Genomic DNA, 17,888 nt, shown 5'->3' with positions numbered 1-17,888 from the left:
TGTGCTGGGGCATTGTAGGCTTGTTTACGTGGGTTCCTTTTGCTGCATAGCTTCCTGACATCCTCAGTGCAACTTTCCCCTCCTCTGATGTGTTCACTGTAAGTTTTGCCAGAGGCTTCTGCAGGGGCAAACCGGCACTATGTGAAAATAAAAATTTTGAGGGAGATTATAGCACAGAGTAGAAATTTATTAGGAAGAAAACGCAAATGAGTATATTCTAAGTGATCAGAGGAGTCTTGGTGGAGGACACAGAGGTTGTCCTGCAAGCCCAGCTTCAGCAAAGGAGAAGGGTTAAGGTAGAGCAGGCTGGTTTGGTACAGCACAGGGCTGTTTGTCTTTGCTCATGTGTAACATATCTTCGGTGCCCATGCCTTGGGGAAAATGGGGGACACCAAACCTCCGCTATTTTAACCTTCTTTCAGTACATTGCTATGTAATCACTGGTCAGGGGCACTGGAGCAATATTTTCTTCTGTGGTCCTCTGGCTGTCTGCTCTCTTTCTGCTAGGAATGGTGGCATAGGAATACCTTTTCCGTTGGCTCAGCTAATCACTTTGTCTTACAGGGAAGCAGATGTGAATGACACAAAGGTGATTTGACCTCAACCATTAAACAATATTCTTTTTCCCTGACTCTCAATAAACTGCACTCTTGCTCATACCTCTCTCCTGCTGTTTCAGAGTATGCATAATTTTTCAGGGTCCTGTTGTAATTACGGTTTTGTTGAGGAGTATTAGGATTACAAGGATGTTCTTAAATAGGATAAGGACAGAAATCACTTACCAGGAAAAATAAGTTAACCTCAGCTTCCTGTCTGCCTGCTTGGAGAATGTCCTTCTTACTGTTAAAAAGCCCCTTCAGTGCATGCACAGGTTTCTGCGCGCGGACCACAGGGATGAGTGTTTTCTTGTAGGTTTGGTTTTTTTTTTTTCTCTGCTGTCAGTGGTTGGCATGTTTGCAGCTGTTTTTTAGCAATTTAGCAGTACTGGATCAATATATCTTCAAACAGTGTTACAGTACCAAATCTCGCTTGGGAAAGCAAAGAGAGAGTTATCAAAATTTCACTGCCATGGTATTGGAGAAGGTCATAAAGTTCACTTGTAGTTTACAGTTCATTGCAAAATGCATCCAGTTAAAAGGAGGGCTAAAGCAGGCCCAAAGGAGGATGGTTTTAGCATTGCTTTTGCAGACAACATCATAATTTTCTTAAGACTTGGAAGAGAGAAAAGCTGCATTTAGGGAAAGGCCTTCAGCTTTAAAATTGGCAATCTCTTAAACTGTTGTTCAGTAGATACTGTCCAGTTCCTTGGGCAGTTCCAAATTAGAGACAATATCACTGGCTTGTTGATAAATTTTCAAATCCAAGTAAATTTTTGGGTATTTTTTTTAATCACAGCATTCTATACCCATAGCCCCTGCCATTTCACTGATTACATTTTGAGCTTATAATAATAGCACTACTAGAAATTATGTCCTGAAAGGCTAGTGGTTGCAGAATCACCACAGTTGCTGCTCTGTTATGTCATCAGGAGTAAAGGAGAGAGTCTTCATTGGACTACAGTACTGAATATGTATATATATAAATTCTGGCTTTCAATGCTCATATTCTGCTTTTCTTGCACACTTACTGTTTTGAAAGCTACTCATAAGGAAAATGAACCCACATTAAAGGACCACCAGTGATTAAAGTGGAAACCAAAATCAGTAGAGGGGATGGGATGGAATTTCATGGTCCCCTGTCCACTGTTTATGAAAGTTCCACAGCTGTCTTTGAGCTGCTCTGCTCTGTTTTAGCCTGATAGTTGTAGCTTTGTTAGCAAGCTTTAGAATCAGTCTTGGCTAGTTGTTAGATGGGAAGGGCAAGAAATTCAAGTCTCAAAGCTTTCCAGTCTTATTGGCTTTTTAAACAGTGAGATTTTTGGTTGATGTTTTGATGTATGAACTCACTAGTGGTGGTGGTATGTTCTCAGTTTCATTTCTACACAAAGGATGTGAATTCATGAGCTTTAGTGTACCCTAGGATCTTCCTGACTATGCCTGGAGCACAGGACAGTGTCTTTTTACAGCAAGATAAAGGAAAAACAGCAGTTGTATTTTTAGGCAGGTTCTGGGCTTTTCTCCTGTCTAAGAACAAGATGATGCTGATGACCCTGTGAGTGCAGCCCCTTGCTCACATCACAGCAGTGACATGGGAAATTTGGGGTGTGTTAGACCTGATCTAACATGAATCTTTGGATATGTTGGACTCTCTCAGGACTTTTGTAAGGTAATAATCAGTAAAAGTTGGAGGTCCAGAAGAGCCTTCCAGTCAAGTCAATGGCTGCTTTACCAGGATTCTACATTAAGAGGTCAATAACCCAGCAAATTAGGAACTGTAATTTGAGTGTGGGATTTCAGGAGCCTGAGTTGGGCCCTTTTTTATTGAGTAGTTGTTTTCTCATGAGGATTTTTCATTTTCTGTTCTTAGTACAAAGTTTTAATTCTCTCTGAGATATTGAAAGCATGATAGGATGCAGGGGTAAGACAATGTTGCTCAAACCTTACCCTTAATAGTAATCACTTAGTTTTGCTCAGTGGTTAGGTACCAGGACACCATGCTTGATTGTTCTTTCTCTTATTCACTATCTTAATACCACAGCATTTGCTTTTTCCTTCAGTTCTTGCATTTGTCTATAAGTTTCTTGGCTGCATGTGCCTTGTCAGTTGAGCTTTTTTGTCACATGCTTTGTTATTTGTTTTTAAGAGGGTGCTGATTTGGAAAACAGCAGTAATTCATAGGCCTCTCCTGGTGCCTGTATGTATCCATATCACACAGTTTTTAAAGCTGTTAATAATGTCACGAGTCAAATTTAATTTCCATCCCAGATATGGGTGCAGGTGACTGTGTCCACATCTCAACTTGTTATCAGTAAAGTTTCTGCTCTTCCTCTTTCAAAAAAAAAATTTGAAGATCTGGCCTGGCAAAGATAGATAGTATAGAAACAAAAATAATTATTTTAGATCAGTTTAATGATTTTTTTAAGTGCCATCTGTTTCAGTTTGAGCAGTCTTGAACATGTGCTCTTGAGCACTAAGGCCTTGATTTTTTTTTTTTCTTTTTTTTTTGCTAGTGGGAGAACAACTGTGACACACTTCTCCCATTTAAGCAGCACTTCACTCTGCATTATTTTCTGTCTCCTGCCTTTCTTCTTTGTATGGAAGAAAGGAAATTTATGGTACAGATACTGCCTGAATGGGATGCATTATGGTATTATCAGAGGAAAATCTAAAGTCTTTGTTATATGATATGCCGATATTGATATTCCAAGTTAGTTTAGTTTTCTGAAATTTTCTGTGTCAATCAGACTTGAAAAATAAACCCCAAATATTTCTTTCTCTTTTTTTGTGCTTAGGGCTAGTATTAGGAACCTGTACCAACAGCAGGCCAGACTCAAATATCAGCTATGGCAACCCATGCATGAAGTTGATGCCTTTGAACTATTTCCTATAGATGAGACATAGCACATGCAGTGGTGAGTCAACAATGTATTATTTTATTAAATCATTCTTCTTGGCAAAACAAGAGCCAAATGCCAAGAGATGCTTAATGCTAATGCCAAAGTGCATGATGATTTTTTTTCCTTTCTTTTTCCTTTTTTTTTTTTTTTTTTTTTTTTTTTGGAGGGGGGAGGCAGGGAAAATGAAAGTTACAACTTGTAGTAATTTTTAGTACACATTAACATAATGCTGTCATCTTATAATGAGTTTTCCAAGTGTATAATTTCTGCATTGCACAGTTATCAGATGGATCACGTTCAGAATGTGGTTTCAGAGGAAGTGTAATATAGCAAAATAATATAAAAAAAGACCCTACACATGCAGTGTTCTGAGCACTATTTAAAATGGCAAAATCTGTTTCACTACTTCAAAATCCACAAATTTGGGCCGATTTTTGTAACTAATGTTTTCCTTCTCTGATTTGGTATGGGGGGAGAGGAAAGGTTGTTTTGTTTCTCTTTGAGATGACTGAAGAAGGTTGTGGGGAGCTGTCACAGATTTTTTTGACCCATATCTCTGTATCCTTGGACAGGAAAATAGTGAGAACAGTGATGAAAATCAAACAGTCTTTTTAAAAATACTTTGTAGCTTTATCCTAAGTCTGCTAATAATTGCAATGCATATTTCATACATAGTAAGTCATTTTGGTTCTGATAATTTCTTTAGGATGGTTTTGGTGTACCTTTGGGAGATGAGGAATTGTTTCCAGATTTCTCATGTAATCTCAATAGAATTGTTGTCAAAAATTGCAACTGTTGCTCCAATAAGGTGTAGGTCCAAGTCACTGAAATGTTTTAGTAGGGAGATAGAACTCTTACTTGTAGCTGTGGCACCCGTGTGACATTAAGGGTGATGAAATGGATGCTCTGGTGACACTTTCATCCTTGATGAAGCTGATGAAAAAAAATTAAACAGGTGTCAGTTAAATCTATTTGACTGCCTTGGCGTGATATGAGTAGCAGAAAGCAGTGGCTATTAGAGTGCCATTCTGTTGGAATCTAGAGGGTTTCCCAAGAGGAGAAGACATGCACTGGACATGGACAGTGATTTGTGGCATGAGGAGTCACAGTCTGGATGCTCACATCCTTGGCTTCTGGACATCCAGTGGAAGAAGTACATTTATGTAGAACTTAATAACTTCTCTTTTTTGCTACTATGATATTTTTAACTTCTTATGGCTTTTAGGGCTTATTGTCCTAAGGTAATTCTAGTTAACAGGACAGCCTTCATCTTGGTTTAATGTCTGGGCTTTAGAAACTGTGGCACTGATCCTTTTGCATGTGAATGGGTCTGGGTGACTTTCAAATTTACAATGAAGCCTGAAACCATTTTTAAAAAAAATTAAAATTATTCTGCTTTAGTTCTGTGTTTAGGAGCATACAGATAACCTGCTGGTTGTAGATAATGAGAATTTTAAATAAGCTGGCAACAGCAAAGTATGTATGATTTATGGTAGTTGATGGTGCAAGTAAAGGATTTTGTCAACATGTCCATGATGAATGGTTGCTAAACAGATATTGCATGAAATTTTTATGGTGTTTTGTACATGTTAATGCAATTAGCTGTTAGTCATGGCAGCTCAGTTCCTCTCATCCTTAACATTATTAAAATTGCTGTGTAAGTAGAAAAATTGTTCTTAAGAAGCTGGCTGATGATAATCCCCACTCCTGGTGATTTTGCATTTAGTAATATATGTGCTAATTTTGGAACACAGTGGTGCTGCTGTCTACAAGCAGTGTGACTTGATCATTTGTCCCCCAGGTCACCAAGATGTCTTTATCTTAATGTTGCAGCTATTGCTATTTGCTGTGTGGTATTTCAAGCATTTACCAATGGCTCTGTTCAGGTTACTCTCTGAGTTCAGTGTACATCTAAGTCACCACCTTCCAGCTCTCTTCTTCCCAAGTTAGATTTTAGGGTGAGTAATCAGTGCAAATACCAGGGTTTCAGAAACAGCATATGAAACGTTTCAAAAGAATTCAGAGATGTCATAGGGAGATAGTTGCTTGAGAAGTTTCCTCCCAGATGACACAGCATTAATAGGCAAAATGAGTTAAATATGTTTAGCAAAAATTAAGGACTGCAAGGTCTTGTTGTGAGGCTACAGCTCCATGGAAAACATCTGTAGGTGTCTTCAGGCATTTAATGCAGCCCTTTAGCATGAATTTAGAGCTTTGTCTATCTAGGAATTAGGCATGCACTTCTGTAAATGTGTGTGTAGCCAATGTAGTTTGACATCTGGGGCTTATGCTCTCTGTGTGGGCTCTCTCCAGTTAATATTACTCATTAAGGCAGATAGTGTGATCATGTAGCTTAATTTTGCATTCAGCAATTTCTGTTGATGAAAACTCAAGCTCTGCAACTGTAGAAATTGTATGTGAAGTCAGAAACCACATCTAAAAATTAGCATATAAGTGAAGTTGAATTAATTGTCAAAATCTTTTAAAAATGATCAGGAAAAGTAGCATTTGGACAACAAAAGTACCTATCAATATTCATCACAGAAAAGAACAAGCAAGGAAAAAACTTCGGATGTTCTGTTTAGCAAAAAATTAATGTTAGTGCTGTGGGCAATAGGCATTTTTTAAAGCTGAGTCAGTAATTTTTTTAGAAATCGTGAAAGAAAGGCTTTGATACTTCTATGCAGAGAAGCAAAGCACTTGGGATAAAAGAATTTTGCGGGTTTTTTAAGTGCTTGAAAAAAACATTTGAGGAACTATTTTATAGTGTCTTGGCTTGGTGTCTTGCTACTACAGTCGCTTGGTTTTTTGGAACATTTTGCTGGTTCCTCTTACTATCATCACAGGTGTTAAGTGCATGAGGAAAAATCAGAGGAATTCAGAGCACAGTTTTCTCTGAGAAACTTGTGTTCTGCTTCTCTGCCTAATAGGAAAACCATGTTTATATTAAATTTGCTGCATATGATAAATGTAAAAACTTATTACCTGTTACTGGTGATGGTGATGTCATGTATAACACATTTCCCCTTGGAGGACTGTTGCCTGAGCCTATTTCCAAAAGCTATTTGTCTTGTGATCAGCTACATGCAAACAAAGGTTTTCCAGAAGTGACCTTTAATGCTCAACACTTCAGCTGCTCATCTTCTCTGCTTTTCAAGGGGACTGTTTTTTTTCAAGAAGGTGCTGGGATCTTCATTTTGGATGATAGACTTTGCACTGGAACCACTTGATCACCTTTTATTTCAATAAATCTCACTGGAAATGCCCATAAAGGGAATTTTCCTGCCTTGGCATTTTTTGTTGATTTTGTTGATTATCTTTTTTTCCCTTTATATGGATTTTCTTTTTTGTGTCCCCAGTATATTGTTTTGCAGGGTGTTTTCACTATCCTTTAAACTCAGATAACATTAAGTGGGTTTATGCTATTAGTTCTTATACTGATTCATATCCCTTCTCCTCCATCCTTGGTTTGTCTTTAGTTATTCTACAGCCCTTAAGATTAGTATTTTAATTAAATTATATTGAAATATAACATTGTCAACTCATGCAGTATTTGGGGATTTTTAATGCCCTGGGCTAAATATAAAACATAGGCTTTTTCTTTTTTAATATTACTGAAAAAAATGAAGCTTGAATATGTGAAAGAGTGAGGCTTCAAAAATGCTCAACTCTTCCACCAAGATCATTCCCTAGTGGTATACTGGAATTTTGAGATCATATAACATGGGTCTTAGACCTTTGGGACAGACAGTCTTAAAAAAAAAAATTATTTGGAAAGTGAGTATTTGCTGTCTTTCTAAAGCTTGTAAAGACACAGACATACCTTGTGTTATATCTATGTCTGTATTCCTCCCGTAGTTGACCTGGCCCAGCAAAGGTTAAGCTATTTGCATATTTAAAAAGTGAAAATGAAATTTATCAAAAAAATTCAGGTGCCTGATGTCTGTCTTTGACGGATCTCCAGTTGTTTAGTTTTGCTCTGGAATACTGCTGGAACAAATGCTTTTATTCTGCCACATGTCAGTCTGAGCTTACTGAAAAGGAGTGAGCTTAATTTATGAGCTTAATGCTTTCCTGTGTCAGGCGTGACCTGTGAGTATATCCCATGAAATATTTGTGTCTGCTGTATTTTTTGAGCTCCTGGTGGAAAAAATAGCTCTGAACCACCTGCCAGGCTAGTTCAGTATTTGGCAGGCTCCTCTTCCAACCTTATGGAGACTATCCAGGACTATTGCTGTGGAATGTGGGAGTAGCATGTCAGACAAATATCTTCTGAATCTTTGAGTAGTTTTCCAGCATGATTCTTATGAGCTGTATTAAAATAATTTTAACAGCCTGCAGAAGAATAAATGGAAATGCCAAATCAATAACAAAAAACACCTGGAATGGTGCCAGCGGAAAAGTGGAAAAGAGACCCAAGCAGCAGTAAATTCAGCTCTGCTAGCGGGCATGGCATACAAACCCATATTATATAAAGTGGTGGGAAGTATTTTGTGACCACAAGAAGAAAGGTTTTGCCTGCTTCCTCTTCAAGGCTTGTCAGTGTGGTGTGTCTCTGTGCCTATTTCTTTGTGGCCTGTCCTTATCAGAAGTGCCTTTCCTTCTCAGAGTTTGTCAACAGGAGCAGAAAACTGAATATACCATGTAGTACTGCCAGCTTTTCCTCTGCTTTTTTGTGTGTTGGAAAGATTGGGGAGCACTGACTGTTGGTGAAGGGTGTTGCTCTTGTAGCGAGGAGCACCCACACACAGTGCTGGCAGCATCAGCTACTGCATCCCTGTTCCCTGCATGGGGATTTAGGTGGAGTTGGCTCAAGGCTGCAGTGTGCCAATTGCTGTACAGGGGTTAGGTGAGCAGCTTTAAGCTCTTGGGCAGTCCATTTCCAGCTATAAAAGGGAGTGCAAGAAGCCAAAGTTGTGTATGGGGTTATGAGTGCAATGCAGCAAGTGTGACATTGATGTCGTGTTCCTTCTCCTTAACTATCATTGTTGGGAGGGAGAGTGGCAGACAAGTGAAAGCACAAAGGCAAAAATGCACAGTGGAAGATTGCCCAGAAGAGTGAGGTTATCCAGAGGTCATTCCAACTCACTGTACATCCACAGCCTCATGTACAGCACTTGGTATCCTTCCTGCATTGGATGCAGACCGAAGGTTGGCAGGAAGAGAGGGAACACTGCAGGCCCTGTGCAGTACTTGTGCATTCTTAATATGTTCAAATTCCTGATAGAATTAATAGGAGCAATTCACCAGTGAAGAGTTTGAAGAGATGGAATTATTATATAGGCATTCCTGAGCTGTTGGATGTTGAATAGCTCTGGATTCATTTTATAAAAATCAGAGTTGCTGAGGCTTACAGTTTTTAATCACTTAAAAGAAGAGTAAGAATATAAGAACAGCCAGTAGTCACACAGGAAAAATCGATCTAGAAAAAGTTTCTGTCCTCAGTGGCCATTAGCTAAATATTTGGAGAAGAAAAGTAAGAACAAGATAAGCAATCACCAATGGTTCTCTTGTTGTTTCCTCCTGTATTCTGGCAGTCTGACTTTTTTTAGAGATAGAAATTATTTCTTTTTCTTAAAAACTCTCTTTCCTAATTCACCATTTTCTGCCCACTATGGATTTTATGAGATCTTTTCTAGATATTCAATATAATGATCAAGTTCTGGTTGCATTGAGAGTGCTGGGATTTTAGTTGTTTTAAAAAGTGATATTGAGTGTGCATACTACCTCTGTTCTGGGAAAAAAACCACCATTTCTTGTGTGGACCCACTGTAAATATGCAGGGGCTTTAAAGCACTGTAAAAGTATAATAGCACCCTGATAAGATGCTCTGTTCCTAGCAGATATGAAATCATGGGTAAAGGCAATATTTATACAGCAGGCTCTAGAGTAAATTATTTTGTGCGTAGCTTTGTGTTAGCATGGTTACTATCCCAAGCTGGTTTATCTAGACCAGTGCAGCAGGTAGAGTAACACAATGGTTTGGATTAAAGGGACTTTGGAAGGCAAAGTGTTCTTTCATTGGGGTTATGGAGACTTTCTGATTTGCTTCCTTACTGCCTTTGTTTAAAAAAAATCTAACTCCAGTTAGGTATTCAGCTAGTAGGGCTACTTTCCTTGGAGCAGGTGTCAGTGCTCTCCATTCTGGCCTGCCAGCACTGCATGAAAGGAGCCATGAATGGGAGGATTTTCTTGATTTATAGGCTGTTAGGATTGAATCAGAGCACACAAGAGAAGGCAGAGTGGAATTAATTACCCTGTGTTTCATGGAGTGGACGTGATGGTTTTTCTTGGTCGCATATCAGAACCAGGTGAAATAATGGCCTAAAATGGTATCCAAATGTTCTTGTCCCTGTATTCTCAAAGCAGTTGTTTCTCTGAACATAAGTGGTTAGTGTTATTTGTGTGTAACATAATTTTTAACTTCACTACTTCATACCTAGTTCAAATCAGCATGAGCACTATATATGTGATTCACCAGCAAAAATTCAGAGTGTGTTTAAAAATTGTCTCCAACTCTTAAAACAGGAACTTAAAAGGCAAGTCAAAAAGAAAATTACGTTTTGATGCTGGTTTTCTTGAAACAAAAAATGCAGAGTTGTTCCTGAAAAAGATCTGCATAGTTTAATTGTGAATCATAATGCCCGCATTAATTTTGTTAGATTTCAGTCATCAGCGTGTAGATAAATGTTTTTGTGGCATTATGAATGCTTGATTTGCTGTTGTACTTGAAATTAATTTTTTTATCTGCCAAGCTGTACAAAGAGAATCTCATGGATGTCTTCCATGACACATCACTGTCAAAAAATACCCACATGATTGTACAAAGAGCAATGACCTATAAACCTTTTTATAAAGTCACTTGAAGGTGATATACAGAGTTCTCAATGTAACAAACCAGTAGTACAACTCTCTGCTTTTCTTTGGAGAATTTGGAAAAAATAAAGACAAGGATATCTGCTTGGTTTTGGCTTTCTTGGGCAGATGTAGCAGTTGTTAGTTGAGGTTACATGGGTGGCTGTCAACAGAGCATGAAGCTCAAACTGTCACACGGACACCAGTATTGTCAGAACTGAAGTATTCAAGAGCCTGCAGTGAAGCCTTCAGGCTTTGAACTGGTTTATTTTGATTTTGTGGACTTGTAGGCCACCTTTGCGACTCATTGTTAAGGTTTACTCTGAAAGCCAAAAAGATGTAAAACCAAGCAGAACTTGGCGGAGTCATGGAAACCATGTGAAGGTCGATTCTGGTGGAGGTAGATGCTTCTTTAACAGGCCAAAGGAAATAGGGGCAGTTTTTAAAACAACAAAAAGTATTATGCAGAAAATTGCTCCTTAGAGACCCTGGAGCACACAAATCAGTAGCCCCTGGTATGTTACTATGATTTTTATTGGGTTCTAAGCATAAATGAGATGACAATATTTAATATGTTCTAAGTCTTCTGTCAGGATTTGACTGCCAGCAACAAAATCCAATGTAATGGTGATTACTAAAATGAATTTGTCCTCTGACCTCACACCTGGAAATATTAAAATGAAACTTTGTACTGCTCAGTGATCTAATTTTAATCACCTGCAAGCACACATCAGTTTAATTAGCAAGCCTACTCCTCTCTGATGAGACTTCACCTGGGGTATTGCATCATGCTCTGGAGTCCTCAGTCCAGGATAGACATGGACCTGTTGGGGCAGGCCCAGAGAAGGGCCCAAAAAGACGATCAGAAGGCTGGAGCACTTCTATGAGGAAAGGCTGAGATACTGGTGCTTCAGCCTGGAGAAAGAAGACTCCAAGGGAGGAGCCTTCCAGTACTGAAAAGGAACTTTTAGGAAAGATGGGAATGCTTTATAGTAGGGGCTGTAGCGACAGGACAAGGGGTAAAGATTTTCAGCTGAAGGAGGGTCAATTTAGAGCAGATATAAGGAAGAAATTTGGGGTTTATTTTTATAATAAGGGTATTGCGATACTGAAACTGATTGCCTAGAGGTAATAGTTGCCCTATCCCTGAAACATGCAGAATCAGTTTGGATGGGAATTTGAGAAACCTGATCTGGTTGAAGGTGTCCTTGCTCACTGCAGGGCATTGGACTAGATGACCTCTAAATGGTCCCTTCCAGTAAAAAGAAAGAAAATGAAAGCTTGGCTCAGTAGCCAAGCAGTGGCCTAGTGCTATGTCCCAGTGGCTGTGTTCATTGAGCAGCCTGACCTAGCCCTGCACACTTCTTCCCTTCCCCAGTGATGCCTCATACAGACTTTGGGGTCATCAAGCTTCAGGTTTTTCCTACCCATCCTGCTGGGTTACAAGGCCCAATTGCTTTGATCTTGTTATGTGAGCTACTTCTGTTCCCCCACCTACTTCATTTCTTGCTGCTCTAGATAAACACTGCTTCTTTTTTAACTTTGCAATTTAAGCACTGTGTTAAAATACTTGTCATTTTCACAACTAACATGTTTCTCTGCATGCTGGATCTTTCTGCAGAGGTCAGAAGAACTCTGGGTTGGATTCCATTCAGAACTTTTGGAGGCATGTAGAAAAAGATGCTTGCCCTTTTTATTTCAGCCATCAGAATTGCCAATATTTTCCTTTAGAACCTGCTTGTAATAAAAACAGATTCCTGAATAAAGTTATTCTTATTTCTGTGCCTTGCTGACAAAACCATTGTTCTTCCTCTGCATCCACCACTTGTTTCTTTTCAGTGTCCTGTCTTCTTCAGATGTATTGCTTTGTAGTTTCATCTTTTGCAGTCTGTGTTAGAAACTGTCCTTGAAAAGGTTTGGTGGATGTTTCCCTAAACAGATGCTCAAAGTAATACTGTATGGAATGCCCAGAAGAGCAACTGCATGACTTTAGGTTAGATCTGCAGGCTTGTGTTGTGTCTATTACACCCAAGGTGATAAGTAAATGTGATGTTAAAAACTTGAAAGAAGGTTAAATGATGTCTTCAAGACAATACCATAAAAATTCTACTTTGAAAGAAAAATTCAGCCTAAACACATAGAGCAAGTTCAGACAAGCAAGTCTATACCTGGAAAAGCTTGATTGTGATGAGACTGCTTATTAGCCATGCTGGAAAAGAAATAGATTTTCTTGCCTGAGATGCTCCTTTATTCAATCAGTAAATCCAGACCAGAAATCAGAGCTGTTTGAGTTATTTCACTGGGCACCTTGTCTCTGGATGGGAAAGAGGGAGAACAGACAGCAAAAAAGCAATGTACCTTTGTTCTGCAGGATTTATCTGCTGATTTTTTTTCCTGTGTGAGGCACTTGCTTTTGACACTTGAAATTTATGTTATTTATTTTCAATCCTTATGTTCTAGTGCAGAGCTTCCACTTGGAGCTGAGAGTTATCTGAGGGAGAGAGTGCTATGAATGCCTTCTGTTTGTCTGTGAGAAGAATGTTTCTGTCCTCCAGGAATTCTGTATTGGAGAAATGAGCTGCAGTTTGGAAGGACTGTGTATCACTGCTCTGAAGGACAAGCATATATAAAGAAAACTGGCTCAGCAGCCAGATAGAGGCAGAGTGAGTTTTAAACAAAGGAAGACTTATGTTTAACCATGTCATATCTGTTACATCATTGCACTTAATGAGCATATGAGGAGCTTTGTGATGTTGAATATACCTAAACCCATGGAGAGCTTTTTCACATTTATTTCACCTCCATCTGATATTGTTTACAGTAACTTTAATGAATATATAACTAGCCATAAACCCTAAAATGTTAATCTATATTCATGGTGAATAGTATCAGAGTATCTCTTGGTACATTTCATGGTTCTACATTAATAAAACTTTCTGCTTTTTATTACCATGCAGGAAAATAAAACATGGTGTCAAGAGAGATTTAAGCCAGTATTTCATCTCCAATACTGTGTTATTCTGCAGATGGATAACATGAAATTCATGTAGAGAATCACTTTGTTCCTATAGCAAAAAGAAATATTTGGGCTCAAAGCTTCTGCTAGGCTAGTAAGTCATCAGAATGCATAAGATTTTCATTGTAGGTTTGATATTATGAATTTATGTAAAATATTGCTTTTTAGTAAGTGATGTATTCATTTTCATTCACTTAGGGTGAGGCCCAAAATACATCTGCCTCTTTATCAAAAAGAGCAGATGCTGCCATTAAATTGCTCAAATTTACCATCAGAAAATGGTATTGCACTTCTGTTTTGGCACTTAGTCTTTATACTCAGTTATTTTTTTCATGCTAAATATCAGCCTTTTAGTGATGGCTTCCATATAACACATAATGGTGATTGAGGGTGGAAACCTTCAATGCTGGGTTTTACTGCAATTTTGTTTGTGAGATATAAAATGCTGTAAATTTATGGAATACAAAGCTATTTCCTCAGGATACAGAACTTGGCCCCTTTTTGCATGTGGTATTTTGTGCTATTTTCAGTTCTATAGAATTTTATGGCTTAATTGTCTAGCAAACTGCATTATCAGCATTGCATATTTGCATTGGCTTGTCAGTCTTGTTTTTTTAAATAAACAGAATATGTAGCAAATTGTAACTGGCTTTTCAGAATTAAAATTAAGTCAGTGAATGAATTGATTTGTCCTTGCATATGGTAAGTGTGCTTGCGGAGTACCATGCTGGCTGTTGAGATGTATTGTGACTGAAAGATTAAAAAACAAAGAGAAGAAAAAGAGAAGATGGTGTGGGACAAAGACAAAGGACAGCAACTTTGACACAGTTGTTCTTGGAGCCCAGGTTTGGATGCTGTACGTGACATCTTGCAATTTTTTTCTGCAGGAGATTTTAACAGTCAGTGAGGGTTTGTTAAACATCTGGTAAGTCCAGTTGACAAGTGTGCTATGCTTGCAGAACCTGCAGCCTAGAAACATGGAGGGCAATGCAAAGGGTGTTTGCATAAGAGGGCAGAAAAAGCCTGCTGCTAATATGGCATTGAACCTTTGTCATTGAAGTTGGTTGGTAGGACAAGCAAGTGCCATGGGAAAAATCTGTCGAGGGAACAAGTGCAATTAGTTACCAGGTTTTGAATTATTCATCCAGATGGGGACTTCAATCTGTTAATAAAGTTAGGAGTAGGAAAAGATAAGTAAGTTTCTGACACTGATAGTAGTTCCAAATTGGCAAAACTTTTGCCTTCAGCTAAGTTGTCTCAAAGATGGGAAGTTGTTCTAAGGACACCATGGCTGCATGCAGGATGGAGGACCCAGCAACCCAGTGGAAAATCTTGTGGCTTCCTGAATTGATTGTGGCTGAAATATCATCAAGGGGAGGAGGCAAGCCACAGGCACAGAGAGAACCAGGCGCATGCTGGTCCTTAACTGTGAGGTTTCCTGGTCACTTCAGTAGCAGCAGTTTGCTGTAGCTCTGTGACATTGTTTGTGTTCACTGGTCCATCAGAGGCCTGTCAGTACTGAGGCTTTACTGCTGCAACTGTTCTTATTTTCTCTTTGTCTAGAAGGCATTAAATAGGCTGTTCTATCAAATAATTTTGGTGTATGTACTCACCCAGTTCTCCATTTCCCCTCTCTCATCTTGTGCTTGGGGAGGGCTGTTGGGAGCAGCATGTGAAGTGATGCTCCAGGAATACTGCAGTGGGGAGGGAATACTGGTGGCACTCCTCCTTCCAGTCAAGGTCCAGCCACGTGTGATGGCCACAGCTGACTGAAATCTCTTGATTTTACTGACAGTTTTCCTACTGACAGTTTTCAGCTCTTGTTGAAAATCTGGAGAGCTGTTTCCTTTAAGACTTGTTTTTTAACCTTACAGAATTCAATTTAGATTTAAATATCCCTGTTGATGATCAGTGAAGAATTAATATCTCCTTCAGTGAAGTTCTGCTCAAATCCTGTTTGTTGATACAGACATTTGGTTTGGGTCAATATTGGTCAATGTTGAACACTATTGTATGCCTCTCTTCATCTCAAGTCTTGGCTTTTGCTGGATATTCATTTTGGGGTTATTTTGTTGTCTTGTTTTGTTTTTTGTTGTTGTTGCTTCACACAGCATTGACCCATACACCCCTTCTCAGCATGCAGTGTCTTTTTATTTTTGTGGCCATGGAAAACTACCATTGCATTCCCAGACACAGCAGTTCTGAGCAGGGAGCAGCACAAGCCCCCAGCTCTAGAGGAGCTTTTTCCGAGGTATTTTGTTTTAGCATCAAATACTTAACCTCTTTTTGAAAACTTTATGAGCAGTGCCTTATCTAAACAGATTTTATGTTTATTTACCTCTTCTGGTGAGCCTCTGAAGCACAAATTGGTGACAGGGTTGGAGGAAATGGAGTGAGATTATTTTCTTTCTATTCATTGTTTGGAAATGATCCCAGAGTTCTGCCTTTATTTGTATACATTTTGTAAGTGTCAGAGCTTAAACTCATAGAACACATTTGCAGAAGATTTGGGAGTGATGATTTGATGTGATATTTGTTTTGACAAATATGTTATGGCAGGTAAAAGCAAATTATTTTGCTCAATTCTTTCTGTACAATAACTGTATAATCTTCAGTGTTATGCACTTTTTAAAGTCCTGAGTTGTCTTCTAAGCAAGCCACTTAAAGGATTTCATATTGTTTTTTGATTAAAGGAAGAACTGTGCTGTCTAGTATTTGCAAATTTGTGAGATAATCTTACTGCAAATTTTACATTATCTTGGTAACTTGATGACTTGCTCTTCATAAAATCATAGAATGGTTTGGGTTGGAAGGGACCTTAAAGATCATCCAGTTCCAGCCCCCTGCCATGGGCAGGGACACCTTCTGATAGACCAGATTGCTCAGGGGCCCCATTCAGCCTGGGACTCCCAGGGATGGGGCATCCACAAATTCTGTGGGCAGCCTGTGCCAGTGCCTCACCCTCATAATAAAGAATTTGTTCCTGATATCTAATCTAAACCTCCCTTCTTCAGTTTAAGGCAATTCCCCTTGTTCTATCGCTATACACCCATGTAGATATGTTGTATAGTCCAGCTCCAAAAGGCTCCAAACTTTCTTGTAGCCCTTTTAGGTACAGAATGCTCCAGGGAGCCTTCCCTTCTCCAGGCTGAAAACACCCAACTCTCAGCCTGCCTTTGAAGGAGAAGTAATTTAGCCTGTTTTCCAGGTTAGAGATTGTACCAGTGAGAATCGTATGTGTTGCTTATTTTAGTATATAGCAAACAGAATGGGTTTGTAGGGTGGCTATTTTTATTTTTTTTTAATTAGGCTTCTAGTGATGACAGATCACCAAGTATGTTATTAGGTATTGTTTCTTGATTGATTTGCCACTAAATTCAATTTGCATGTTGCCTCTTCTTAGCTGCAATATGGAAAACAAATGTAGGATTTAGAGAAGAGGGGATTAGTGATAGCAAGATGCATATAAAATCATCTCACACTGTTTTAAGAGTGAGCAATTGCTGGCTTGCGATTCAAAATTCATTTTTCTAATACGCTTATGTTAACAGTTTTATAATTAAGCTTCACTTAAAATTATAATAATAATTTCCTTTTCCATTCAAGCATAACAAAGCACTTAAACAAGCATTAATAAGCCTCATATCATCGTTGAAAAATAAGTATTATTGCCCCTTTTTTATAGTTGGGTAAACATAATTGAGGGTAAAAGTGATTTAGTCTGAAGTGACAAATCCTGCAAAGGGCACCTCCTAGATACTGTTACAGCTCTGTGAATCTCAGTGTTTACATTGCAGATATCAGGGTAGATGCTTGAGTATTGAGGCTTAGTAACAAAAACCCTACCTCAACAATGCTTAATGTAGATGAACAACTCTAAACAACATGCACTGTGGCGGAAAATGTAGGTCTGAGATTCTGGTGGAAAAGACAGGTCTGTGGTGGATCACCCTGGGCAAGGGGAGAGATCTCTGTGCTCTCTGCTGTGTGGAGATGAGGAGCCAAGGAGCACATCCTGGGGTGGGTGACCACGAAAGCAACCCATGAGCATCCTCTGAGAAAAGCAATGTGGTCCATCTATTATTTCACAGCTCACTTGTTCAAACATGCAGATCCTGAATCTTTGCTAGGACTTTATAGGACTTTGATCCATCCCTTGGCAAAATGCCCAGCCCAAGCTGGATTTGAAGGACCTTGTGTGTTACCTCAGGTCTTTGAAGTTTGTCCAGTATCTTCCAAGCAAAGACTTGGTATGTAACCTCTCAATAATGTGTGCAAACATAAAAAGAAAGCAGTGTAAGGTCAGTTGCACACTTATATAGGGAAAACTTTCCTTTCTTTTGGGAAGTTGATCGGTGGGAGATCATCAAGATGCATTTAATGAATAAAAAAACCCTAATAGAGTAAAATTAGACTGAATTAAAGATAACTTTGCTGCCACTTCCAGAAATATATCCTCACCTGCACCACAGCAGGAAATGCATACTAAATAATTACAGATCCCTCAATGGAAGGCATACC

At 38.9% G+C, this 17,888-nt stretch overlaps 1 protein-coding gene across 4 annotated transcripts in view; it reads left to right on the top strand.

The window, feature by feature from the left end:
* MAPK10 (mitogen-activated protein kinase 10) overlaps positions 1–17,888 on the top strand; it is a 143,144-nt gene that overhangs the window by 1,373 nt on the left and 123,883 nt on the right. For 3 of the 4 annotated variants that reach the window (XM_083860786.1, XM_083860782.1, XM_083860785.1), the window contains exon 2: positions 3,392–3,511. The exons of the other annotated variant lie outside the window; for it this stretch is intronic. The gene's annotated coding sequence lies outside the window, so the exon portion shown is untranslated. The remainder of the gene's footprint in view (positions 1–3,391; positions 3,512–17,888) is intronic. 4 annotated transcript variants of the gene reach the window in all.

Source organism: Zosterops lateralis (genome assembly GCF_965231275.1).
Source record: "Zosterops lateralis genome assembly, chromosome: 5".
Classification (NCBI taxonomy): domain Eukaryota; kingdom Metazoa; phylum Chordata; class Aves; order Passeriformes; family Zosteropidae; genus Zosterops; species Zosterops lateralis.
Note: the sequence above shows the minus strand (reverse complement) of the source record. Positions and strands in the feature narration are given on the sequence as shown.